The sequence below is a fragment of the Arabidopsis thaliana genome, chromosome 4 (genome assembly GCF_000001735.4).
Source record: "Arabidopsis thaliana chromosome 4, partial sequence".
NCBI classification, from domain to species: domain Eukaryota; kingdom Viridiplantae; phylum Streptophyta; class Magnoliopsida; order Brassicales; family Brassicaceae; genus Arabidopsis; species Arabidopsis thaliana.
Window position 1 is genome coordinate 5,029,953 of NC_003075.7, and position 27,737 is coordinate 5,057,689.

At 39.8% G+C, this 27,737-nt stretch overlaps 4 pseudogenes across 4 annotated transcripts; all 4 read right to left on the reverse strand.

The window, feature by feature from the left end:
- Positions 1-1,688: 1,688 nt before the first annotated feature.
- AT4G08107 lies at positions 1,689-2,383 on the reverse strand (annotated as a pseudogene; the record flags this gene model as incomplete). The annotated part of the gene is made up of 1 exon: positions 1,689-2,383.
- Positions 2,384-9,646: 7,263 nt separating this feature from the next.
- On the reverse strand, positions 9,647-13,688 carry AT4G08108 (annotated as a pseudogene; the record flags this gene model as incomplete). Its single annotated transcript has 1 exon — positions 9,647-13,688.
- A 5,383-nt stretch (positions 13,689-19,071) lies between these two features.
- Positions 19,072-24,300, reverse strand: AT4G08109 (annotated as a pseudogene; the record flags this gene model as incomplete). The annotated part of the gene is made up of 1 exon: positions 19,072-24,300.
- Positions 24,301-25,714: 1,414 nt separating this feature from the next.
- On the reverse strand, positions 25,715-27,222 carry AT4G08111 (annotated as a pseudogene; the record flags this gene model as incomplete). The annotated part of the gene is made up of 3 exons: positions 25,715-26,119; positions 26,614-26,709; positions 27,034-27,222.
- Between the last annotated feature and the right edge of the window lie 515 nt (positions 27,223-27,737).

Sequence of the window (27,737 nt, forward strand, 5' to 3'; positions counted from 1 at the left end):
TTTGATACTTTTAGCTTCAAAACTCTTAAAACCTTCTTGGCACCTAGAATACATGTTTCTCCTCTTATTGGCTCTAGAATGGCACCAAATGCTCTCTGAAACATAAAAAAAAAATAGCTAAAACGGGCTTAAAAGCCGTGTTATCAGTACCTCTGAATTTTTCTCGAGAAACAAGATCGAAGTAACAAGGTTGCAGCTCAAAATTGGTCCTTTCAAAGGCGGGGGGAGGGGGGGATTGAATTGCTGAACGAATGGAGTAGAATAAGTCAGCCCTGTTGAAATCTCCTATCGTGTCTAGTTCAGTATGCGGATGGTGTCGATCGACACCCAGGTGATGTCGATCGACACTACTGTCAAGTTCTACCATTGTCGTGAATCAGTTCCTAAAGCCCCTGAAACACAAGAAACAAAAGAAAGAAAAGAAAAATTGAATTAGTAATGAAAGAAAAGAAAAGTCTAGACTTAAATCAACACATAGTCTAATGGTGAAGCAAAGAGAACTTTGGCAACGGCGCCAAATTGATATAGCTCAAATTGCCTTCAGCTTGCTCCCTCAAATAAGAGATCCTCGTTAGCACTTAAGGATCGGATTTCACTGAGCTCTCGATGTTTACACAATAGACTTATGATGATTTAAATTAAGCTAGACAAATAGAATAAAGTAAAAGACAATAAAGCAAATAAAATGAGTTGTAGATGTAGGAGATTAAAGCGTGGGGTCTAAGGAATTGTCTGGGAAAATAGTTAAATTGTAGATCTAGCTAATATTAGGATTGTTATCGCACCGTTCCCGAACTCAAACTATGATTTTAGAATAACTAGTGGCATTCCGCAAAACTCTCTATGCCTAGAGCTAAGATAACTAGAGAAGCCAGGAAATCTTATACTAAAGCATGCATTATTATCAAGTTTGATTAGTTCACCTTGTATCTAACCACAGCCCTTCTATGAGCCTACCTGTTCTTTCTTAAATACCTAGCCTCATCTATGATAGTTCTGATAACAAGTACCTATGGCGGGTATACCTATTGTCTAATATCAAGTTCTAGGTGATCAATTTAAAATTAGCACTAAGAACAATCAAGATGAAGAACTCTAAGAATAATCCTAAGGGGTTTTCGATCTACCAATCCATCTAAATCCCTATTAAGAATCCCTAAACCCAACAAGGTGATTACTCAAACATGATTAAAGAAACACAAATCAAAGTCTGAATAGATTGCATTGAATAATAAGAAGAACAGTAAAAGGAGTCTAGAATCCTCTCTACAGGGGTTGGATTCTTCTCTCAAAAACAGTCTCTCTCAATCAAAACAAAACTTAGGTCTAAACAATGACCTTAAAATCTATATATATGTGACCTAAAACGTGATGGGCCTTCTTTAGAAATAAGGGAAAGTTCAGGGCTGAATTTGCAAATCTTCAAAACTTCAATAAGTTATTTCTTCAAACTGCCGTCGGGTATTGGTGTCGCTCGACACCAGGGGTGGTGTCGTTCGACACCTACATGATTTTTTAGTCTTCAGATTTCTTCTGCAGCATTAATTCTCTGTTTTCCATTAGAATTCTCCATTATCTCCAAATGAATCCAAAACATGTAAAGACCTGAAAAAGAACTAGAAAAGACTCTAGAAATAACAAATAGACTCTAAAACCTATACCTAAAACATAGTTAAAACCTGTAAAAATAGGGATATATAAGCATTGATTTGGTTTGGATTGGCTTCAATTCCCCTCTTAGTCACGATGTAACCAAGGAATTCCCAGAAGGAACTCCGAAAGTACACTTTGCCGGATTCAGCTTCACCTGGTATTGATTGAGAATTTCAAAACATTCTTCTAAATGCTGAATGTGGTCTTCCTTCTTCAATGATTTGACCAACATATCGTTTATGTATACTTCCATCGTTTTCCCGAGATGCTTGTGGAATATCTTGTTCACCAATCGTTAATACGTTGGTCCTACATTTTGAGACCAAAAGGCATCACTTTGTAACAATAAATACCTCTATTTAAGATGAATGAGGTTTATTCCTGGTCCTCGGGGCTCATCATAATTTTATTATAACCCGAGAAGGCATCCATGAATGTCAAAAACTCGTTCCCAGCGTTGGACTCTACGAGCTGATCTACATGCGAAAGTGGGAAGCTGTCCTTTGGGCATGCTTTATTGAGATCTGTGAAGTCAATGCACACCCTATCTTTCCCGTTCTTCTTTTAGACCACAAATGTGTTGGCCAATGATATATCCCTATTTTCACTGATTTTATCTATGTTTTAGGTATATGATTTTGAGTTTTTATGTTATTTCTTGAATCTTTTTAGTGTCTTTTCAAGTATTCTATGTATTGGGACAACAATGGAGATAAGGAGACATTTTTGGAGCAAAAGCTAAGGAAAAGGAAGATAAGGAGGATTTTCAGTTCCAGATTAAGAGGAGTGTCGATCGACACACTTCTGGTGTCGATCGACACTAGTTTTGGTCAAGCAAAGTCTTAGACGCTTTCAAGTTTACATAAGAGGAAATTTGCCCCAGAAGACTTCCCTATTTACATTATTAGTCCGTAGACGTTTTATAGTGTTTATATACATTGTTTAGACGTAAGTTTTGATTATCGAGTTTCTATCAAGTTTCTATCAAGTTCTTATCAAGCTTTTTGCAAACCCTATTACTGAGAGACATAAGCTATTCATCGAGTGTTTTCAGAGATTGATTCAGATCTTAATACAGTGAAGAGATCCCTTCTTTCCCTTAATCTATTTGTTGTGTTTATGTTTTCATACTCAATTATGTTGTTTGCTTCAATCAATATGTCTGAGTAATCTGCTTGTTAGGAATAGGGTTTCTCATTAGGGATTCATATGGTTTAGTAGATTGCCCCCTTTGCTAGGTTATCTATAGAATTCTTCATCTTTAATTATGCTTGATGCTAGATCTAGAGTAATTAACTACATCTTGAATCCAGACAATAGATATGCCCGCCATAGGTATCTGTAGTTGGATCTATTATTTGATGAGCCAGGTTTATAGATGTGTAATAAGAATCGGCCTATCTACTAAAGTGAACAATCGAACTCGTTAAGAATGCATATTTAGGTTGATAATTTCTCGGCTTCTCCGGTTGATCTTGGCTATAGATATATGGAGTTTCGCGGAACACCACCGGTTATTCTATAATTAGAGTTTGAGTTTAAGAATGGTTCGATAACAACCTAGCTTTCATTAGATAACAACCTAGCTTTCATTAGATAACAATTTTGAATGTCTTCAAGATTTCCTCCAGGTAAAATTAGTGAACTTACATTCAATGCAATGACTATCGCGGAATTTTGAAGATCGTTGTTATCTTCCTGTATTGCTGCTTGTTGTGTGATGATTTCTTCAAGTATTCTTCTTGGATAGACTTTCACTACTACCAACCATTATTTAGTACGTCATTTTATACGAAGATGATATGGATCAAATTGACCTTAAGCTTACTCCCTCAAATAAAGAGATCGTCGTTAGTTGTTAAGGATCGAATTACACAAAGCTCTTTTGTTCACACAATAGGCATAAGTATCGAGATCAAGCTTAACAAAGGTAAGATAATTAAAGAAAGCAACAAGCAATAGCAAATTATGGGGTTCTAAAATAAGATAATAAAAATGGTAGGCTTAGGGTATTATCAGAAAATAGATGATTAGTAGATCTAATAGTTGCTAGGATGTTATCGAACCGTTCTTAATCTCAAACCACTATTATAGAATATCCCAGCATTAACTTGGCACTACTCCCTATGAATAAATCTAAAGATTCTCAGCGTTAGCTTGGCAAATCCCTAATCCTAAACATGCATGCTAATCGGGTTTACACACCTATAAACTCGGCTCATCAAATAGTAGTTCTGATAATAGATACCTTTTTGGGCATATATATAATTTAAGATCAAGTTCTAGGTGGCCAATCTAAAACTAGCATTAAGAATAACCAAAGATGACGAATCCTACAAATAACCAAAAAAGTGGGCATCTACTAAATCATCTATAACCCTAATGAGAAACCCTAACTCTAACAAGAAAACTACTCGAACATGATTATGAAAGAACAAAGGTAATGGATCCTTTTTGGGCACACCTATTATTTATCATCAAGTTCTAGTCAAATGGATCATGCTTCTCATACGCACCAGATAGACATACCTCAACAACACCAGACTTATAAATTCTTTTTTTTCAATGATTACATCACCACTTTTAGAATTATTACATTATTGTATTAGATCACCGTCAGAGCTTAAATGAATTCTTTAAGGTTAATTGATATATCCCTATTTTTACCGGTTTTAGCTATGATTCAGGTATAGGTTTTAGAGTCTATTTGTTATTTCTAGAGTCTATCTAGTCTTTTTCAGGTCTTTACATGTTTGGAATGCATTTGGAGATAATGGAGCATTCCGGAGGAAAACAGAGAACTTATGTTGCAAAAGGAAATTTGAAGACTAAAACCATAGTCTATTGTGTGATCCAAGAGGTTTGTGGAATTTGACCCTTAAGTACTACAATCGATTTCTTATTTGAGAGAGTGGTCTTAAGGCAATTTGACCTACATCTAATTTGGCGCCGTTGCCGAAGTTCTCTACGATTCACCATTAGATTAGGATTAGAAATTTGTCGTAGCTTTTGTTTTTGTTATTCTTTTTATTTACTTAGTCTTTCTCATTTCTTTTTCTTGTGTGTTTCATGTGTTTGTCTAATCGCAGCAGAGGAAACAACCAAAGAACATGAACGAGAGTAAGATTGCTGGATTCTATTTGTGGAAGATGTCAATTATTTTGGTGGAAGAGGTTATCAGAATCAGAGATTTAAACACCAACGAGGCTATAAAGGTGTCTATGGGAATGTTCAACCTAACTACACTCAGAAGTCTCAGTTCCAGCAACCTTTCCAGAAAAGCAGTAGTTTCAGCTTCACAAGAAACTACGATCTTGCTTCTTACCAAGCCCCCCCTCCACCCGAACCAAGAAGCAAGATAGAATCAATGCCCGAACAGATTCTGGAAGGTCAGAAGAAGATCTTAGAGAGACCTATCCCTAGATGGACTGAATACAGACTCACGCCTTATTGGCATGTTGCTTTGATGGAAAGTGAAGATGAGTTCCTGAATGTTGAGGAGAGTGACGAATTTGACGTTGTAGAGGCAGTGTTGACCCACACTAACCCATGGTGTCGATTGACACCATCACATATATACGAGACATCAAGTTGTGACGAAGCAAAATCGACCAGGCTCGACATTGATCTCTCGAATCGCTCGACACACATTTATAGCGTCGACCGACACCACTTGGGTGTCGATTGACACCAATACCAAACAGTGCCAATGTCGACTTTCGACAGAAAATAATCAAATGAGATTGACAGAGCAGGATCAATACCAGATAGTAGTGTCGACCGACACTCACCTAATGCCGCTTGACATGGACGCTGATTGCACCAATCAGCCTTGACTTTCCACCTGTTGCTGAACTAGTCTACACACCTGAAATTCCTTGTCTTATGCCTCAACAGTATACACAAGAGATTCAGGAGGAGCGCTGCAAGGCTCCACAGAATCAAGGAGACATAAGGAAGACAATTGTCGTCTCAGAACATATTTCAGAGCTAAATTATCGACATGCTAAGGGAAGACGAGTTGTAGCACGAGTGTCGACCAACACCACCACGAGTGTCGATCGACACCCATCACGACACCCATCACTGGTTGAGACAAAATCATTTAATATAGGTACTTTTCAAGCTCGAATCACTGCTAAAAGTCTAGGAACTACTGTCATGTCACCCACTATACCTCTACTCCTTCATCCACCTCCTAAACGGCCAAGGAACCAATCTCCTCCTCTTAAACCTCCATATGTCATCAATAAGAGTTTAAAATTTATAAAAACTGTTTTATGGTTATGCAAGCTACGAGTTTCTCGTCGAGCGCTTTTTCGTTCTTTTGATGATTGTGCAGGAAAAAGGAGTGTTCCTCCCATACCTGAGTCCCACCCTGCTGATGCTCCTCTCTTCCTAGATAGACCTCATGCGCTAACAGCTTATACACCAGCATGGATGATGAGAGGTTTTTCTCCACGGTATTTAATACCACCTTCTGAACCACATGATTATAGAAATCCTGCAAAATCATGCTAATGACTGAAACTAAGCGTTTAGTGGGAGGCAACCCACTGGTATGATTTTTATTTTTATTTTTCTTTTATTTTTTGTTTTTCTTTTGTTTATTTCGCTTACTCCGGATTTGAATGTTACTAGGGACAGTGACGTTTAAGTTTGGGGGAGTCGCTTACTAACTACATTTTTCTTTACGTGTCTTATTCTTATTCTTATTTTTTTTTGAGTCGTTTTATTGAGTCAAAATTTTGTTTGGAATTATGATTTCTATTCTTTAGTTTATTGCTGGTTGATTAATGCTGCAGGTTCGACTCAATCCGATTATTGGAAAATCCAGATTGCAAACCAACAGACTTGAGGATATCCTGGTTCCCAACACAATCCATTAAGGCTGGAGCTAATCTCACTGCTCTTCCTTTTACCTCATCAAAACGGTTAGTGTTCATAGAACTTGACTCCTTGTTCATACTTGCTATTGAGACCAATGTGAAAAAGAAAAGTATTACTCTCCCCTTATTAAAAGGGAAAAAAGCCTAAAAAATCGCGGTTTACTTCTTATTTGGCCGTTTAATACCTGTAGTTTTAAAATTGGAATTAAAATACTTATATTTTTTTTTGGTTGCCTTTTAAATTCATGATCTTTTAAATTTTGGTAATTTCGAACATCTGTTATTAGGCGTTACGGAAGTCGTTAACGGCGTTAAATATTGACCCTACATGTTTACATATATATATATACAATATGTTTACGAAGTATTTTGCTGATATTGCTTTGGTCTGGTGGTAACACCCAAATCAATTTATTCTTGATTTCTGGGTTCGAGTCCACCTGCTACTTATTTTTTATTTTTTTAACTTGGTCCAATTTCATCTGGGGTTTTGCTCATAGATCTTTGAGACGCAATCCCTTCGATGATTGGTCCTAAAACCATACCTTTGACGCTTGCTTGATAATCTCTATAAGCCTCTCCTCATCTTCAACCTGAATACAATCCCAATCTTGTTCGGGTTTTCACCTCTTTTACTGTAATTGATTTTATTTTTTTCAATTCAATTCTCATCATTTATGTTATTGGTGGTGATGGAGAGATATGTGATTGATGGGAGGTAGGATAAACAGAGAGTTAGGGATTTTGGTTTAATGGTGGAGATCGTTGGGGGAGTGAAGGAATTGAGGAGGAAAAAGTAGTGGTGGGATCAATTGTAGAAAGGTGAAGAAGATGAAATGAAATTTAAAAAGGAAAAAAAAAAAAAAAAAAAAAAAAACTAAATAGGCTGTAAGTTGCGTCGAACCCGTTAACATAGGGTTAAACTAAACCCAGGTTACCACTAGACCAAGAAAATATATTCGTAATGTACTCATAACTAATTGTATATATATAAGTAAATTCAAAGTATTAAATTTAACACCGTCAACGACTTCCGTAACGTCCAGTAACAGATGTTAAGTCGCAGGTTCTAAATTACCAAAATTTAAAAGATCATGAATTTAAAAGGTAACAGAAAATAATTTAGATATTTTTATTCCAATTTTAAAACTATAGGTATTAAACGGCCAAATAAAAAATAAACCATAATTTTTTAGGCTTTTTTCCCCTTATTAAAAAAAACAAAACAAGAGATTGATATGATTTTCGGTAGTGTATAAGGGTAAGAATGTTTCCCATGACCCCATTATTGTACATTATTAAGAATAATCAATTACAAAGGATGTAAATATGTCGAGGGTGTCAATCCGGTATTCGAGTTCCCCTTTGTTTACTCTTCAGAAAGAATAAGTCTAGGGGATAGAAAAAATACCAAAAAAAATATATAAAGAATGGTCGATTTATTATGGTATAGTACATGAATGAGTCTAGAAGGTTCTTGAATATTAGCTTGCTTGATGAGACCCAACGATGAAAATCTGGTGGATATAGTGGTGGAACTTAGGTATGGAATCTAGAATGTTGTAAGCTTGTAGAGAAGTACATGTTGGTTAGGATTTGATTAGAACTACTAGGCATATGGATTTGGTTAGTATGATCATGGCAATAGACTAGAGAATGTTGGGAGTTCCTGTGTTTTCAAACCTCTTCCACGGGTTCGGCTTTTGTGTTTTGCTTGAGGGCAAAGAAAAGCTAAGTTTAGGGGATGCATTTGATTTAGGTATAAGTTTTAGAGTCTATTAGTTATTTCTAGAGTCTTTTCTAGTCCTTTTCAGTTCTTTACATGTTTGGGATGCATTTGGAGATAATGGAGCGTTCTGGAGTAAAACAGAGAAGTTATGCTGCATCAAGAAATCTGAAGACTAAAAATCGCATAGGTGTCGAACGACACCACCCCTGGTGTCGAGCGACACCAATACCTGACGGCAATTCAAAGATGCAACTTATTGAAGTTTTAAAGATTTCTAAATTCGACCCTTATTTTTAAAGAAGGCCCATCACGTTTTAGGTCATATATATATATAAAGGTTATTTTTCAGACTTAAGCTTGGAGAGGCTAATCTCCTTATCTCTTTTGTTCCCTAGGAGCAAAACCTTGTGGAGACTCCCTTTAGAGAAGATCTTTCTTACTCTTTTTCTTGATATGTTGACTATTGATTTTTTATTCAGACTATGATTTGTGTTCTATGATCATGTTTGAGTAGCTTTCTTGTTAGGGTTAGGGTTTCTCATTAGGGATTTAGATGATTTAGTAGGTTGCTCCCTTGCTCGGTTATCTGTAGGATTCTTCATCTTGATTGTTACAACCCCCATCATCTGTTATTTGCTTACTTTGCTTTGTTTTTATTTTCTTATCTTTTGTTTAGCTTAATTCAAAATCTTAATCTATTGTGTTATCCGAGAGCTTTGTGGAATTCAACCCTTAAATACCACAATCGATCTCTTATTTGAGAGAGTGGTCTTACGACAGTTTGACCTACATCATTAATTATAGATTTGAAAAAAGATTAAACAGATGTTACAACTCTGATCTTCGATTAAACGTTTCTCTCACAACTCTTGATCACTCGTTTGTACTCTCAAGAACTTGAACCAACTAAAAGAGAAAGAAAACAGAGCACACAAGTGATTTGTTACCCAGTTCAACGGATCGATGTGATCACGTCTACGTCTGGGGTCGAATCAATTTGGCAATCCACGAAAATCAAGAGATGAACAAGTCTCAAGCTCGAGCTCACAACAATGGAGTCTCTCAGCTTTCTGTTACAACAGAATAACAAACTCTCACTTTCGAATGAATACAATGAAGAAGAAGAAGAAGACTTTATATAGAGTCAACATAATGAAACCCTCTCTCGCGAAAAGAGTATTTCATTTAACCAGCTTCCAATGTGATTCAATCGACTTCTGTAAACCGATCTTCAATCCTCAATAACCAAGCATTAAACCGAATGCTAAAGTTGAATCAGAACCGAATCCCACAACACTCCACCTTGATTCTACTTTTCATCATCTCCTAGTGAACTGCACTTCATGAATTTAACCTTCGGCAACAAGACTTAAGAGTCTTACCTGAGTAGCTTTAGAATGTCTAAAGCATCCTCAAACTTCTTTACTGGTATGCACTTTGTGAGCATATCTGCAGGATTCATAGACGTGTGAATTTTCCTGACCTTTACCTCACCAGCTTCTATGATGTCTCTGATGAAGTAGAACTTGACTTCCACATGCTTCGTTCTATCATGGAAGGCATTGTTCTTTGACAAACAAATAGCTGACTGCGAGTCACACCACACAATTGCAGGCTTTGGCTGCAATCCCATGTCTTCTAGCGACCCTCTAATCCAAATTGCTTCCTTTACAGCTTCAGTAAGGGCAATAAACTCAGCATGTGTAGAAGACAGAGCTACAACATGCTGTAAACTTGATTTCCAGCTCACAGTATTACCTCCAACTGTGAAAACATATCCACTGATCGACCTTCTTCTGTCTAGGTCTGCAGCATGATCAGAGTCACAATAGCCTTGTACTTCAAGATTAGCTCCTTTAGTAAACACCAAGTTCAAATCTCTTAAGCCCTTTAAGTACCTTAATATCCACTTTACTGCTTCCCAGTGCATCTCACCAGGTCGACTCATGAACCTGCTCACTAAACCCATGGCATAAGCAACATCCGGTCTAGTTCCAATCATGGCATACATCACACTACACACTGCACTTGAATAAGGAAACACTTCAGGATCCAGACTTCCAATCTCATCAATGATTGATATTAACTTGAAATGAGCTCCCATTGGAGTACTCACTACCTTAGCATCTGCCATTCTAATCTCTGTATCACCTTATCAACATATCTCGTCTGAGATAAACGAAGAGTACCCTCCTTCATGTTCCTGATAATATCAATTACGAGTATTTTGCTAGCTGCTCCCATATCTTTTATTTCAAAATTCAGACTGAGAGCTTCCTTAAGCTTGCTAATTTCTGACTTACTCTTAGCAGCTAACAACATATCATCCACATACAGTAGAAGATAAACAAACTCACCAGAGTTAACTTCTTTCACATACACGCATGAATCATGTTCACTTCGAGCAAACTGTAGACTCATCATGAAAGCATGAAACTTCTTGTTCCACTGCCTTGGTGCCTGTTTCAAGCCATATAGTGATTTCTTTAGTAAACATACCTTATCTTTCTCTGGATTTACTTCAAATCCTTCAGGTTGTTCCATGTAGAGTACTTGGTCAAGCTCTCCATGCAGAAATGTTGTTTTAACATCCATCTGTTCCAGCTCCATATCATCTTTCACAACAGTTGACATGAGAATCCTGATTGAAATGTGTTTGACCACTGGAGTAAACACTTCCTCATAATCAATTCCTTTATGTTGTGTAAACCCTCTGGCTACTAACCGAGCCTTATACCTCTGAGCTTCGACTCCTGAAATACCTTCAATTTATACATCCACCTGCAGCTAATCACTTTTTGCTCTTTAGGCCTGCCAACTATCTCCCATGTTCCATTCTTGAGTAATGAATCAATTTTTTCTTTCATTCCTCCATTTCACTTGATCCAATGTTTGTCTTTCTTTGCATCATGGTAGCATTGGGGTTCTTCTGACTCAATTTCTTCAGCCATAACCAATGCAAAAGCAAAATGAGTATAGTCGGCCAACTTCTGAGGTGGGTTTGGTGCTCTTCTTTCTCTGTCTCTAGCTAACTAATAGTTACTGAGATCAATACTTGTAATGAGTGGTTCTTGAGTTACTGTGTTCTCTGAATCAGACTCTTGGTCAATCTCTTCTATAGTAACTCCACCTGTTTTATAACACTCTCCATGTTCTTTAACTGAAACCTGAAACTCATTGTAACCTTTTGAGTCACTTATGTCTTTCACAGGCTGTTCACTGCTCTCCCTTATATCCTTGTACTCCTGACTTTCGTTAAACACTATGTTCCGACTGATGACACACTTCTCTTCATCCAATAACCACACCTTGTACCCTTTAGTACCTTGTGGATACCCCAAGAAAACTCCTTTTAGTGCCCGCAGTTTTAGTTTCCCTAGATCCAAATGTACATATGATATGCACCCGAATCTTCTCAGATGTTTGTATCCTGGCTTCTTGTCAAGCCACAAATCCTCAGGGACATTGTGATATACAGCAGAAGCAGGTGATTTATTCACCAGGTAAGCTGCAGTAGCAGCTGCTTCAGCCCAAAAAACTTCTTCAAGACCTGACTCATTCAACAAGCACCTTACCTTTTCCATTAAGGTTCTATTCATTCTTTCAGTAACACCGTTTTGTTGAGGAGTGTAGGTACACGTTCTATGCCTCTCAATACCATTCTGCTTGCAAAACTCATCAAACTTGAGGTTGTAGAACTCAAGACCATTATCAGTTTGCAGTATCTTGACCTTCTTGTTTACTTGATTCTCAACAAGCTCTTTCCATTCACAGAACCTTTCAAATGTCTCATCCTTTGTTTTCCGAAACATTAGCCAAACTTTTCTGGACTTATCATCTATGATGGAGAGGAAATAATGTTTTCCTGACAGTGAAGGAGTAACATTTGGTGAACCCCATAAGTCAGCATGAATATATCCTAAAACCTCCTCTGTGATGTGCTTCCCAACATTAAAACTCAGCTTCTTAGACTTTCCCATAACATAGTTCTCACAGAAGCTTAAGTCCCTAATGTGTTTCTTTTCAAGCAGTCCTTTTTCTGCTGAAATCTTCATGTTATTCAAACTCATATGTCCACGTCTGCAATGCCACAACTCAATCTTCTCATTGGACCCTTCAACATTGCACTTCTCATTAACCACAGTGTGTCCATCCAAGACATACAATCCATTCACTAAGTCACCTCGCAAAGCAGTCTTGTTTTCCTTGTAAAATCTGACTTTACCATCTCCACCTTCATGCTTGTAACCAAGCTTGTCCAGAGTACCAGTGGAAATTAGATTTCTTCTTAAATTCGGTACAAATCTGACATTCTTCAATACCCTGATGGATCCACTACGAGTATTAACTTTCACAGAGCCACTTTCCTTTAACTTAACTGTGTGATCATCACCAAGCAAAATCATAGTAGTCTCATTCTCATTAAACTCTGAAAACCAATCCATTCTAGATGTCATGTGGTATGTACATCCAGAATCTATAACCCACTTGTCCTTTGCTTCCTGGTCATACATACTCAATGCTTCTGAATATACCAATTTTTCAGTAATCACACCTACTTCTCCTTTTCCTTCATTCTCAAGCTTTCTCTTTCTAGCATAGCAATCTTTCTTGACATGTCCTTCTTTCTTGCAGAACAAGCAAGTTAGACGACTCTTAGAGTTTGACCTGCCATGTCCCTTTCCTTGACCCTGAGTGTTCTTGGTATGAGATCTGCCTCTTTCAACAGTGTAGAGAGCCGTTGATCCAGGTGCTCTAATTGTTTCCTTTTGCTCAGACAGTTCACGTTCAAGTGATTTTGCAGATGACACCACGTCTTGAACTGAGAGAGTCTTGTTGCCATACTTCAGAGTATGCTTCAATTGAATATAGCTTGGAGGTAGCGAGTTAAGAATCATGATTGCTTGAACTTCTTCGCCTACTTGAATATGCAGGCTACCTAATTCTGCAACAATCCTCAAGAATTCATCAGTGTTTTGATCAATACTCAAATTATCAACCATCTTGAATGAGTAAAGCCTTAGTTGAGTATAGATCCGATTAGGTAACGATGATTCCATGAACAACTTATTTAATGTTGCCCAAAGTTCTGCAGCAGTAACACAATGTTGAACCTTAAGAAGAACTGTATCAGTGATGTGATTTATGATGAAGTTCTTTGCTTGATCTGACTGCTCAAACTTAATCGGATCTGGAACTTTTTCAGTTTTCTTTGACAATGTTTCATCGTCTTCAGATTCTGATTCTTTCGTCTCGCTCTTTACCACCAGAATTGACTTGGTTAAAGTGAAATCCGATAATGCAGGCTTTGATCTAAGAACACCAAGTTGAGGTTCGATTCTTATCTTCCAAAGAGAGAAGTCACGATTGCCATTAAAGGTCTTGATCTCTACCTTCGTTGACATCGCCATCGATGGAGTTTTGCCTATAACCAGGCTCTGATACCAATCTGTTACAACTCCGATCTTCGATTAAACGTTTCTCTCACAACTCTCAATCACTCGTTTGTACTCTCAAGAACTTGAACCAACTGATAAGCAGGTTTTTCAAGTCTGCTTATACTGAAGAGTGTGTGTTCAGTTCAATTCCTCTAAAACACAAACATGTCGATGCAGTTATAGAGGGTGTCAATCCAGTCCACTGTATTGCTAGCAATCAAGATATGTACAAAAACGACTAAGTCAAGCCAGGTTATAATGATGGTGGGTTTCTAGTAACAATCCTAGGTCAGGATTCAAACAAGTAAAAATGAGAACTTTAAAAGCCCTACTCGATCATTGGGTCGAGTAGAACCAACAGGTGAGAAAATTAAGAATTAAAATGCAATCAACAGGGGATGAAAATAGAGGATGCAAATGACAGGTAAATAAAAATGCAATCAACAGGGGATGAAAATCGATCTAATAGAAGTTCTAAGGATAGTTTCATTGATAAGGGTAACTCTAGGGTTCATCAAATGGCTAATAGGCGAAAGGTAGATACCCATGACGATAGATTCAAAAACCAGGTCAATCCACTCTCGTGACAGAGACCCCCATAACTCTACCACTTCCTAATCTCAACTCTCGTTGATGAAACATAGCAGAGCAGGGCGTTATTTTAGACGCTGGACGTCTATGATCGAATCTCCACATTAGCCAGCAAAAACCGCATAGGGGCCAAGCGAATCCAGAAGGGTATAAACCTAAACACTAACCACCTAACTAACCTAGAGATTACCCTAATTTAATCCATCCTCAAGAACCCTAATCACTATTCAAGCAACATTCTCAAGAACACAAACCCAGAAATTACTAAAATCATACCAAAATGTAGATCTAAACAAGCTAAACAACTTTACTAAAACAACTAAATGCAAAAACGAAATAGATTAAGAGTAATTTAAGTTTCAAGATTCATAAACACAAAGAAAAACTGAAAGATAAAGTCTAGATCTTTTGGACAAACCCCAAATGATCTATTTATACTAAAATGTTGGAAACCCTAGATTCACTAGAAGACAGGAGACTTGAGGCGGTTTGGGCGAATACTCGACCTTGGGGATCGAGTAAAGAGGGTGCTGCAAAGTCTGCGCCTTTGTGTCTATGCTCCGAGTGATCAATTGGTCGAGTAGATGCTTCATCCTCTCCTATCTGTATGCTCAGATGTATGGTTGAGTGGGGAATGAGGAGGATCCGAAGACGCTTTGATATCTCAACAAGTGTTGTAGAGATGGTCACCCTTGGTCGAGTAAATGGATCGAGTAATGGATCGAGTAGGAGGGTCGAGTAGTTGAATTTGCTGCTTCATCTGAGGTTGCCTTGATTGAGTAGGAGGGTCGAGTAAACTGCAGCCTCCTTTGTAGCATCCTGGATCGAGTAGAGAGGTCGAGTAGGATGATGCCTCTTCTGTAGCTGCTTGGATCGAGTGAATGGATCGAGTAGAGCCCTTTTAAGCTCCTTTTGCACCTGAAAACACACCAAAACATACAATGCGAATGCAAGATGATCCTAGATGCCTAAGTATGCAAAACAAGCTAAAATGGTGCACAATGATATGATACATTGAGCAAATGCAAAGCTAAATAATGATAAACATACACCTAAAATGAGTAAAATACAGTGTTATCAACTCTCCCAAACTTATCTCTTGCGTGCCCTCAAGCAAACAAAAAATCTTAAGTTGAAGGAGAGGTTTGAAGGTGGGGATTCAAAAACCGAAGCATGCCTATAAAATGGGTAAGCTCAATGTCCAGGTAGCTAATTCTGATTGCAAGATGATAGACCCTTACTCAAAAAAGTTAGCCATACTCGTCACAATTGCAACCTAACAACTTGCCTTAATCTATTCAAGCATTCACATCAACCAATTCCCTTTAACATTCATTAAGCACAAACAGTGGATCAAGCAATTCAATGGTTATGAACTCACTTGGTTTCGGGCTTAGGCTAAGAGACAAAAATGGTCCCTCTAATGGTTTGGTCGAGTAACAGGGGACTCTCAGAGAAAACATTGAGCTTCAGTAGAATGCTAAAGGTAAAAGCCAACGGACACATACAAGAACAGACTCCCATCTACCCAATGATATAATATGATAGCTCAGAAGATGATCCCATTCCCATAGATTTCCTAACTCTACCCTTTTTCTCATTCTTTCTCTCTTTTTTGGTTCATGTTCTAAGGGGTTCTCTTGAAACGATTTAAGAGTCTAGCGGGTTTGGTTTTATACTTTTACAAACTTAAGGTTTTTCTTCTAATCTTAGCACATCAGATAAGCGAGTTTCGATCAAAGTAGTATAGTCAAGTTACAAATTCAAAGCAAGGTGCGGTCTTATTTCAGAGATACAATCGGTTATGCAACAGAGAACTAACAACTTGGGCATTGAACTTACTTCATTGAATCAAAACATGCTAATCGGTTTGAAATCATCATTATCCCCTATGCAAATGAGCAATCCTAAATGCAAACACTCTATATACAATCCTAAAATGATATACAATCTACATGACACTCTTTTTTTTATGAAATAATTTTCTGAAAATTTTTCAAATTTTTATGGTTTTTCTATGCCTTAGATGATGCAAAATTTGAAATAAGAAAAGAGAACACAATGTTAAACATGTCTTGAACCCTCCCCCAAACTTAAATTAAACAGTCCCTTGTGAAATAAAAATCTGAAAGAAAATTCAAGACCAAAGCACAAAACACACAAAGAAAAATAAAAATGAAAACGATGTTATAGTATATACAATGGAGAGGTGGTGTTACCTCAGTTTTCAGGTGAAGGTTCATGCTCGTTGATGCCATAGTAAGCATGCCAATTCATTACCGAGTACTGCCCATCTTGATCCCACTAATTTTGCTCAACATTCTGCTCGTTCTGAACCCACGGATCCTACTTGACACTCTGCTCAATATCGCGTCGAGTATCTTGGTCGAGTGATCTTCTGCTGGACATAAGAAGGTCCTTGCTCCTTGGCCGAACAATTCTTGTTTTTCTCCTTCTTTTCTGCTCGTGGTGTTCATGAGATGAATGTCGTGCAGGAGCTTGAGGGCGACATACCTCTCGTTGCTCATAGGCAGATTGTCTCGAAGGTGAAACTCTATGCCTTCTTGAAACCACTTCTTCAGGGCGGTTTTCTCTCACCATGGTAGCGCCTGAAGATGAACAGCTTAGTACAGCCTGAATTGCAGCTATGGCCTTGCCACATTTTTTCAACATCCTGTCTTGAAACTTATTCCAAGCACTCATCGAACCAATATTCTTATGCGCAACAGTCAGACTCTTACTCACTCTTGGTGGTGGTTTGTATTCCTCAAAATGGAACCTACTCACATTGTAGTTCTCCCAATCCATCTCCTCTCCGTCTTCATTCTCAGCTTCTCTTTCACTCTCAACCCTTTCTTCAATGACTGGAGCTTCTCTCGTCGGGGGTGCTTGTTCCATGAAGAAGAGTTCTTCATTAGGCGGGTTGAAATCTATGTTACCCCTCACTGTGATGGTTGTGAGCTCTTGGTTGGGTAGGAGAAACCTCGCATCCATTTCCGTTCTGAGCTGAAACTTGAGAATATGCATCCCCTCGTGACTCTGATGATCAATAAACAAAGCCCATCTCAGATGAGGAATGTCGATCCATCTAGGGACAAAGGGAGTCGACTGAAGTGGCACTCCACAAGCCATTAGTATAGGTGTTATCACCCCTCCTATAGAAATGGTTCTCTTCTGCTTATTTGCTAGTGCCCATTTCCTGAAACCACAAAGATGATTCAATAAACACATTGATGGTGAAGCGTCGTTGGTGTCACCCTTCATAGGCACTTTGTTCTTGGTGTAGACTAGGATATCTTTTAGGGCAATATCCAGCAGCTGTATCTCGCCATTGTTAATTGGTCCGGTCTTCTTCCTTGCGTAGAGGACGTTAGCCATTGCTTTCTGGAAGTACCGAATGCAGGGGTTTCGGATTGCGTTGCTCTTGGCCCTTAAGGATGAGAATACGGCGTCATCACCTATTGTTACCCAACGATCCAAGAGTTCCTCTTTCTTGAACTTGGGTTTAACATCAGTCCCTCTAGGGAATCCAAACATATCTTCAAGAGTTTTGATAGCCAAAACGTGTCTTTTCCATAGACTGCGAATGTGATATACCCAAGCCCTTCTTCTCTTGCTTCATGGCTAGAAAGCCCTTGAAACAACTCTACTTCCAGCGAAGCAATAAACTGAACCCCTCTGTCTTGTAGGCTGAGTGAGGGTTGGACATGAGACCCAAAAGACCACTCTTTTCAAAGAGGTACTCGACATCCTCTGTTATCCCAAGCTCATTCATTGTTTCGGAGTGGGGGTATCGAGTGCCAAGAAAATCGTGAGGTGCCAAAAGCTCATAGTATCCCTCCGGTGATAGCTTAGTCTTCTTCATCAAGGACTTAGTGGCTCTTGGAGTTATTTCGGGGACATAGTCTTCATCTCCACCAAGGTCTTCATCGACGAGACTTCTCTCTTCAGCCATAGCTCTCTTACCTCTTGCAATTTCCTCTCTTCTTCTATCACGAGCTAGGACCTTGGTGTCGTGTTGACTGAACCGCCTATACTCTTCCATCTCCCTCTGAGGCCTAGTAGACCAAGATTCGGCCTCATCCACGTTGAGATCGGCGTCCATGGAGGATTCGTTGCTGTTCGAACTCATGGTGAAGCTAAACTCTCAGAAATCAAAGCTAAAGCTTAGTAAGTGAGTCTCAAAGAAAGAAAACACTTGTAGTTTGGATTGAGTAAAATAGGGGATGGACGATTTCTTGAAGAAAAGTGAAGATTGAAATTTTGGGCAAAGGAATCGAGTGAGAGAGATGATGGTTAGGTGCGCTCAAAAGAAGAAAGTGAGAGAGATGATAACTTATCTTTAAGTTTCGATTTGAATGAGTGGAGGAGGATGGTCTCCTGTGCTTTCTTTGTTGGGATAAGGGTGTTGACCAAATAGTGATTGAGCATGATGGGTAAAGGCTTTGTCCACCGAGTAATAGAATGATGGAGAGACAAGTGGGTCACTCGATCACCAAGCTTGGTCGTTTAGTTGCTTTACTCGACCAATTGATAGAGTAAAATGGTGATGCAATTTTACTCGACCAATTGATAGAGTAGAATTGTTTCTGTTGCACATATTTTTTGATCACACAGTTAACAGCGCTACAAATCCTGATTTATTTCCTGAATTTCAAAAACACTAAAAAGCATATCAAAATATCAAAATTAAATATGTACAGAGATAGGCATGAGATTTTCTCCCAAGTGAGCTAGTTTAAAGTCTTAAGCTAGACTTCTTACTATTTTAGGCATTGATGGGTTCTTGGAGGTCAACTGTAGTTCCTTCAGGAATAGGGCAGTCTGCCATATAACGCTTGACTCTCTGCCCATTCACACTAAATTCAAAACCTCCCTCCTTAGTAAGAGTAATTGCCCCGTATGGCAGTACCTCTTTGATGGTGAAAGGCCCAGACCACCTGGATTTTAGCTTTCCTGGAAACACCTTGAGTCTGGAGTTAAAAAGCAGAACTTGGTCTCTAATGTTGAAATCTTTTGGTGAGATCTTTTTGTCATGAAAAGCTTTTGTTCTTTCTTTGTAGATTTTTGAACTCTCATATGCTTCCAGCCTAATCTCTTCCAGTTCATGCAGGTCGACAGCTCTTTTCTCTTGAGCTCCCTTGATTTCCAAATTCAAAATTTTGGTTGCCCAAATGGCTTTATATTCCACTTTAACTGGTAGATGACAAGATTTCCCATAGAGCATCTGGAATGGGGTTCTCCCCATAGGTGTTTTGTATGCGGTTCTGTAGGCCAATAAAGTCTCATCAAGTTTAGCTGACCAATCCCTTCTTGAGACACCAACAACTTTTGTGAGTATAGCCTTGATCTGTCTGTTTGATACTTCCGCTTGACCACTAGTCTAAGGTGATAAGGAGTGGCAACCTTATGCTTAACCCCATGCTTTCTCAATAAACCTTCAAAGACTTTGTTTATGAAATGTGAGCCTCCATCGCTTATCACTACCTTCGGAATACCATACCTGGGGAAAATAACGGACTTGAACATTTTCAGGACTTGATCATAGACAACATGGTTGGTGCTGCTATTGCCTCCACCCACTTGGAGACGTAATCCACTGCTACCAGGATATAAGCATTTCCATATGAGGGAGGGTTGAATGGACCCATGAAGTCTATTCCCCACACATCAAAAACTTCTACCTCAAGAATTGGATTCTGTGGCATCTCATTCCTTCTGGATATGTTCCCAACTCTTTGGCATGGATCGCATTTCGCTATAAATTCCTAAGTATCCGTAAACATTGTGGGCCACCATAGACCTGCTTGCAGAATTTTCTGAGCAGTCTTGAAGGTTGCAAAATGCCCTCCATAGGTGGATCCATGGCAATGTCCTAGTATACCTTGAACTTCCCCTTCAGAGACACACCTCCTGAATAGCCTATCACTCCTCTTTTTATACAAGTACGGCTCATCCCAATAGTAATGGTGGATGTCTCTAAAGAACTTCTTTTTTTATATGCATCCAAACTCTTGGGGATCATACCACTTACCAACTAATTGACTAAATCTGCATACCAGGACAACTTTTCTTCTTCAACTACATATGCTTCTTCCAGCATGTCCTTCGTGTCGAAGCTTTTGTTAACAAGGTCGTAGAACATAAGCTGTTCTTGAGGCATAGTGTCGTCTATCGGGACTGAATCTTCAATCCTCATCCTGGAAAGATGGTTTGCAACTCCATTCTCAACACCTTTCTTGTCAATTATTTCCATGTTAAACTCTTGAAGCAACAATATCCACCTCAGAAGTCTTGGCTTGGTTTCCTTCTTGGCATAAATGTGCCTTAGTGTTGCATGGTCTGTGTAGACCTTCACTTTGGAACCAACCAAATAGCTTCTAAATTTCTCAAAGACGAAAACAACAACTAATAGCTCCTTTTCTGTGGTTGCATATCTTGTTTGAGCTTCGTCCATTGTTCTACTCGCGTAGTAGATGACGTGAAGTTTGCCATCAATCTTTTGGCCTAGGACGGCTCCAACTGCATAATCGGATGCGTCACACATGATCTCAAATGGTTGGTCCCAGTTGGGTGCTTGGACGATAGGGGCATACACCAATGCTTCCTTTATCAAATGGAAAGCTTTGAGACAATCCTCATCAAAGTTGAACTCAGTTTCCTTGCACAGCAATCGAGTGAGGGGTCGAGCAATCTTTGAAAAATCTTTTATGAACCTCCTGTAAAATCCTGCATGGCCTAGAAAGCTCCTGATATCGTTAACTGTCTTTGGGGGTTGCAGCTGAATCATGACATCGATTTTTGCCTTGTCAACTTCAATCCCTTTACCTGAAATCTTATGCCCTAGCACAATTCCTTCCTGAACCATGAAGTGACACTTCTCCCAATTGAGTACCAAATTGGTTTCCTCACACCTTTCTAGAACCCTGCACAAGTTTAACAAACATGAGGAGAAAGAGGATCCATAGACTGAAAAATCGTCCATGAATACCTCCATTATCTCCTCAATAAAATCCGAGAATATTGAAGTCATGCTTCTCTGGAAAGTTCCAGGAGCATTACATAAACCAAAAGGCATTCTCTTATAAGCAAAGGTTCCATAGGGGCAGGTGAAAGTGGTTTTTTCTTGATCATTAGGGTGAATTGCAATTTGAAAGAAACCACTATAGCCATCAAGAAAACAGTAATAAACATGGTTAGCTAGCCTTTCTAACATTTGATCAATGAATGGCAAGGGAAAATGGTCCTTTCTAGTTGCAGCATTTAGTTTCCTGTAATCAATGCACATTCTATGTCCTATTATAGTTCTAGTGGGAATGAGCTCATCTAAATCATTTTTAACTACAGTCATTCCTCTCTTCTTGGGTACACAGTGCACAGGAGAGACCCATGTACTGTCAGAAATTGGGTAGATTATATCAGCATCAAGCAATTTAAGAATTTCCTTTTTAACCACATCTTTCAAATTTGGATTTTAATCTCCTCTGTGGTTCTATACTAGTATATGATTCATTTTCAAGATGGATTCTATGAGTACATAAACTAGGTGAAATTCCTTTAATATCAGCTAAAGAATACCCAATTCCTCTCCTATACTTTCTAAGTTCATTCAACAACTGGTTCACTTGTTCATCACTTAGTCCATCATTAATAATGACGGGATAAGTATCATTTGAACCGAGAAACGCGTACCTCAAACCTTTTGGAAGAGGCTTATGGTCAACCTTTGGGGCTTTGAGTTCTGACCAGTCATCTGAACTTATATTCTCCCCTCCATGGTAGAGTATCTCAGTTGAGTTTGTTTTTTCAGCGATTAGGCTCATGGTGCATCCTGATACTGCTTCTTCTGCGAGAACGATCAATTTCTCAAACTCTTCTGGTCCTTCCATTGAACGATCAATTCCTCAAACTCTTTTGGTCCTTCCATTGGTATGTGGGCGTCAAGGTACTCTTTGTACCCTTGGGTTTCTAGGTGTAGGTACCCTTCTTCTCCATCGTTGGTTAAAGCACTTGCTAGGTGATCTCCTTCTGTAAGTTCTTCCAGTAATTCGTCAGCCAATCTATCCATTTCTTCGATCCAAAAGACTTGTTCATTGATTGTTGGTTTCTTCATAGCCTTGTTAAAGTCGAAGGTCATTTTCATCTCTTTCCCCAGGTTTAGGTCAATTTTTCCCTTCTTGACATCGATGATAGCTCCTGCAGTAGCTAGGAATGGTCTTCCTACGATCAATGGGTCTTTTGGCTCCTCATCCATCTCCAGAATTACGAAATCAGTAGGGATGTCTATTGATCCGACTTTAACAGGCAGGTCTTCGAGAACTCCATGAGGTATTCTGACTGATCTGTCAGCTAATATCAGTTGGATACCGCAGGGTTTGTATTTACTAAAACCCAATCTTCTGGGTACAGATAGGGGCATGAGGCTGATTGAGGCACCCAAATCACATAGGCATTTACTGAAAGATAGTGGTCCTACTGAACAAGGTAGGGTGAAGGATCCATGATCTCCCAACTTTCTTGGTATTATGTTTTTCTGGATGATAGCGCTGCATTCATGGCCTATTACCACCATTCCCTGTACCTCCTTGGTTCTTTCCATAATCAGATCTTTGAGGTACTTGTGGGAGTGTGGAATGAGTGTGAAAGCATCCATTAATGGTATTCTTAGCTCAATCTCCTTTAGTTGCTTGTCAAATAGAGTTTTGTATTTTTCTATTAATTCCTTCTTGAATCTTCCTGGGAAAGGCATAGTCGGTTTGAAGGGTGGCGGAGAAAATTCTTTATTTTTCTCTGAAGCCGCTGCTTTCCTTTCCTCAAAAGTTGGCTTTGCTCGATCGAGTAGAGGGTCGAGTGAGTCTGAGGGTTGATCAAGCTTAATTGGTTCATCAGTTTGAACTTCGTTTTGATGTTGGTCCTCTCCTTCTTGAACTTCACTGTCCTCAGTGATCTTTTCTGTTGGCTGGTTGTTGATCGATTTCCTTCCACGACGGAGTGTTACTGCGTGGGAATATTCCTTAGAATTTTGAATGGCCTTTCTTGGGTGTTGCCCTGGATACGTTGATGAGGTATTGGAAATAGCTTGACGTTCCATGTATGTCATTTTAGATGTGAGATCTTCATATTTGCTTCTTAATTCATTGTAGGAACAGTCGACTTTAGTATTAATCACAGCCAATCGTTTTTCCAGAACTAGAGCTCCAGTAGTTTGACCCTGGAAGATTTGTTGAAGCATTCGTTTTGTGTCAGGATCTTGGGCTGCTGAGGCTTGTTGTGGTTGTTGAGTGAACTTTGGTGGTGAACTCTGGTAGCCTCCATTAAACTGTTGTTTAGGGACATAACCTTAGTTGTACTGAACAAAAGGCTTAGACTGATTCTGTTATGGTAGATACACTTGATCTTGGGGGTTAGCTACATTAGTGCTTCTATAGGAGAGGTTTGGGTTGGGCGTGTAGTTGTTGTAGCCCTTGTTAAACCCTCCTTGGTTCTGAATGTAGCACAGCTCTTCAGTTTGATCATTCCCCCCTTCTTGCATTTGGAAGTGCTCCTCATCAGTGATGTAGTGTATCTGCTTCTGCTGAGCCATCAGCAGCTTGTCTAAATTCTCATTCAGAGCCTTGATATCCTTGCCCTGTTTGTCCTCACTTCCTCCAGTTCCTCTCATTGAGCGATCATAGTCTTCATTGTAGCACCCATCAGATTGTGCTAGATTTTCGACCAACTCCCAGCCTTCTGCTACATCCTTGTTCAGGAAGTTTCCATTGGAGGCGGTGTCAAGTAGCATTCTGATCTTTGGTAAGGCTCCTCTATAGAGTGTGCTCAATAATGAAGCCTTCTAAAAACCATGATAGGGGCACTGAGTGGTGTAGCTTTTAAACCTCTTCCAAGAATGGCTCCTTTAAGAATGTTTTATGGTGTTTTGGATGTTCTGAGATGATCTGAGATGCCTTGGGCGTCCTCCCTTATATAGGGGGCGAATGGATGCTTCCCGAAGCATCACATCCGTTCCTTGCATCCCTCCGGAAGGTCACATCCGTTCCTTGCATCCTTTCGAAAGGTCACATCTGTTCCTTGCATCCTTTGGGCGATGCAAACGTTCGTTGGTACCCGCTCGACCTTACACCTTTTGGCCGAGACACCTCTTCACCCGTGAGCTACCACAGTCCACCAGCTCGAGTGTCAGCTGACCGGACCACCCAGCTGGGTCAGTACTTGATCAGCTCACCAAGCTCAGTCGAGCTGTCGGTCAGCTCACCTAGCTGAGCTAGCTAGTCTTCCAGCTGGTTTAGCTCACATAGCTTACCTAGCTAGTTCATACAGCTTGTCCAGCTCACCTAGCTGGTTTAGCTTATACTTTCTCGTTCTTCCTACTTAGTATTTTGTTCCGTTCCTCGACCATGATCTAGTTTTCTCCTAAAACAAACCTGCCTCTTTATGAACGCGGGACGCGGTCGTTACAAGTCTACCCCCCTTACACTGAATTCGTCCTCGAATTCGGCGGGTGAGAGATCTTGTTTACTCCCTAACTTGGGACACGGGCGTTACAAGTCTACCCCCCTTAAACTGAATTTGTCCTCGAATTCAGCGGATGTAAGATCTTGTTTACTCCTTAACGTTTTCCCATCTTTAGTCTCTCCGAGACTTTAGATATCATATTTGATCAAATCTCTATTTCCGAGCTTGATCAAGTTTCCTGATCAAATCTCTATTTCCGAGCTTGATCAAGTTTCCTGATCTTAGTCCTTTCCCGAACTCAATCATTATTTTCGATCTTTGTCCTTTCTTGGACTTGATCAATATTTTCCGATCTTTGTCCTTTCTTGGATTTGGTCAACGTTTTCCAATCTTTGTCCTTTCCTGGACTTGATCAACGTTTTCTGATCTTTGTCTCTTCTGACATTCGATCAAATTTCCGATCCTGGTCCTTTCCTGGACTCGATCATTATTTCCCGATCTTTGTCCTTTCCTGGACTTGATCAACGTTTTCCGATCTGTGTCCTTTCCTGGACTTGATCAACGTTTTCTGATCTTTGTCTCTTCCGACATTTGATCAAATTTCTGATCCTGGTCCTTTCTCGGACTCGATCATTATTTCTCGATTTTTGTCCTTTCGTGGACTTGATCAATATTTTCTGATCTTTGTCCTTTCTTGGATTTGGTCAACGTTTTCCAATCTTTGTCCTTTCCTGGACTTGATCAACGTTTTCTGTTCTTTGTCTCTTCCGACATTCGATCAAATTTCCGATCCTGTTCCTTTCCCGAACTCGATCATTATTTCCCGATCTTTGTCCTTTCCTAGACTTGATCAACGTTTTCCGATCTGTGTCCTTTCCTGAACTTGATCAACGTTTTCTGATCTTTGTCTCTTCCGACATTCGATCAAATTTCTGATCCTGGTCCTTTCTCGGACTCGATCATTATTTCCCGATCTTTGTCCTTTCCTGGACTTGATCAATGTTTTCTGATCTTTGTCTCTTCCGACATTCGATCAAATTTTTGATCCTGGTCCTTTCCCGGACTCGATCATATTCTCGACTTAAGTCTTTTTCTGACTTTGTCAATATATCCGACCCTGGTCCCCACCGGACTCGGTCAATATTCCCGACATAGGTCTCTTCCGACCTTGTCGTTTTTCCATGATCTTGGTCAATTTCCGATAAGATCAAAACCCCAGAAATAGTCAAATCCTGACTAAGTCTGTACCCGATCTTAGTCAAGTTCCGACTAGATCCAAATTTCATTGATATCGGTCCATCTCCGAATATATCAACCCATTTTCCCGTCATGTTTAAGTTTTGACAACAAGGATAATATCTTGGTTCCTGATCGTGAGTTAGGTAACTGTTTCCGTTTCCAAACACATCGATCCCTCAACTTCCTTATCCGCCAAAACCTTACTATGACGTTTTCCCGAGCACCTATCCATCCTAGGATCAAGCATGCTCTGATACCAACTTGTGAGACCCAGTCCCGGACGTCTCGGCGTCCAGCGACGTAGTACTCAAGTTCGCGCCTCTCCCCGGCCGAACCTCTTAATTTTTCGCGATTCAACATAGAATTGCCTTTACGAGGCTAAATTCTATAATCGCTCTCTTATTACACAGCGGAAGTCTTTCTAACCTTGGTTTAATTCTAACCAACTCTTGTACCGGTTTCATCGTCTTTGTCCCTTAGACTTAGATCGATTCTTTACTCGGTCAAGACATGCATATGTTCGCTAACCATTCTAAGCCAAACAATCGCATATTCCTTTATCCTACTTTCACGATCAATTACCAAACGTCTATCTTAACTAATAAGCTAGATCGTTACATACCTTGGCCAATATGCGGATTTGATTCCTTAGCCCGTTTGTCGCCTTACTCCATTCGTTCAACGACTCGTCATCGGTCGTGAATTGATGAACCAATCCCTATCGTTACTTAGCCATACAACCAACCAACCCCACTGGTCTAAGTACAACGATAGAGATTGGGGATCGTACGATTCCCTTGGTTCACGATGACCGAATCAAGCTCTTGGCTTATTGATCCATCCGTCCTCTAAACGTACTCCCCTTCGGTTCCATGGTGGACGATTGAGCCCTTGGCTTATCGAACAATCCATGTTTCCGATCCGGTCATTTACTACGACCGCCTACGGTTTACTAACTGTTTATTCGTCTGGTCTATGGTGGTCGATAAAGCTTTCGGCTTATTGATCCATCCATACGATCCGAACTATATCCTTATCACACCCAAGGGTCCGTGGATTCATCCACTGGATCATCATAGGCTAGCCCATGAAATCTTTCTTCCGTCGGCCTTAGGTTTGCTCGCGGGTCCAACATCCGTTTTGTCCATCGGTTCCCACCGTGGACTTTCCCATCCGAAAGGTCACATCCGTTCCTTGCATCCTTTCGAAAGGTCACATTTGTTCCTTGCATCCTTTGGGCGATGCAAACGTTCGTTGGTACCCGCTCGACCTTACACCTTTTGGCCGAGACACCTCTTCACCCGTGAGCTACCACAGTCCACCAGCTCGAGTGTCAGCTGACCGGACCACCCAGCTGGGTCAGTACTTGATCAGCTCACCAAGCTCAGTCGAGCTGTCGGTCAGCTCACCTAGCTGAGCTAGCTAGTCTTCCAGCTGGTTTAGCTCACATAGCTTACCTAGCTAGTTCATACAGCTTGTCCAGCTCACCTAGCTGGTTTAGCTTATACTTTCTCGTTCTTCCTACGTAGTATTTTATTCCGTTCCTCGACCATGATCTAGTTTTCTCCTAAAACAAACCTGCCTCTTTATGAACGCGAGATGCGGTCGTTACAAGTCTACCCCCCTTACACTGAATTCGTCCTCGAATTCGGCGGATGAGAGATCTTGTTTACTCCCTAACTTGGGACACGGGCGTTACGACTATCCTGTCATTGTAGTATTTTAGGTGTCAATCCAATCCGGTGT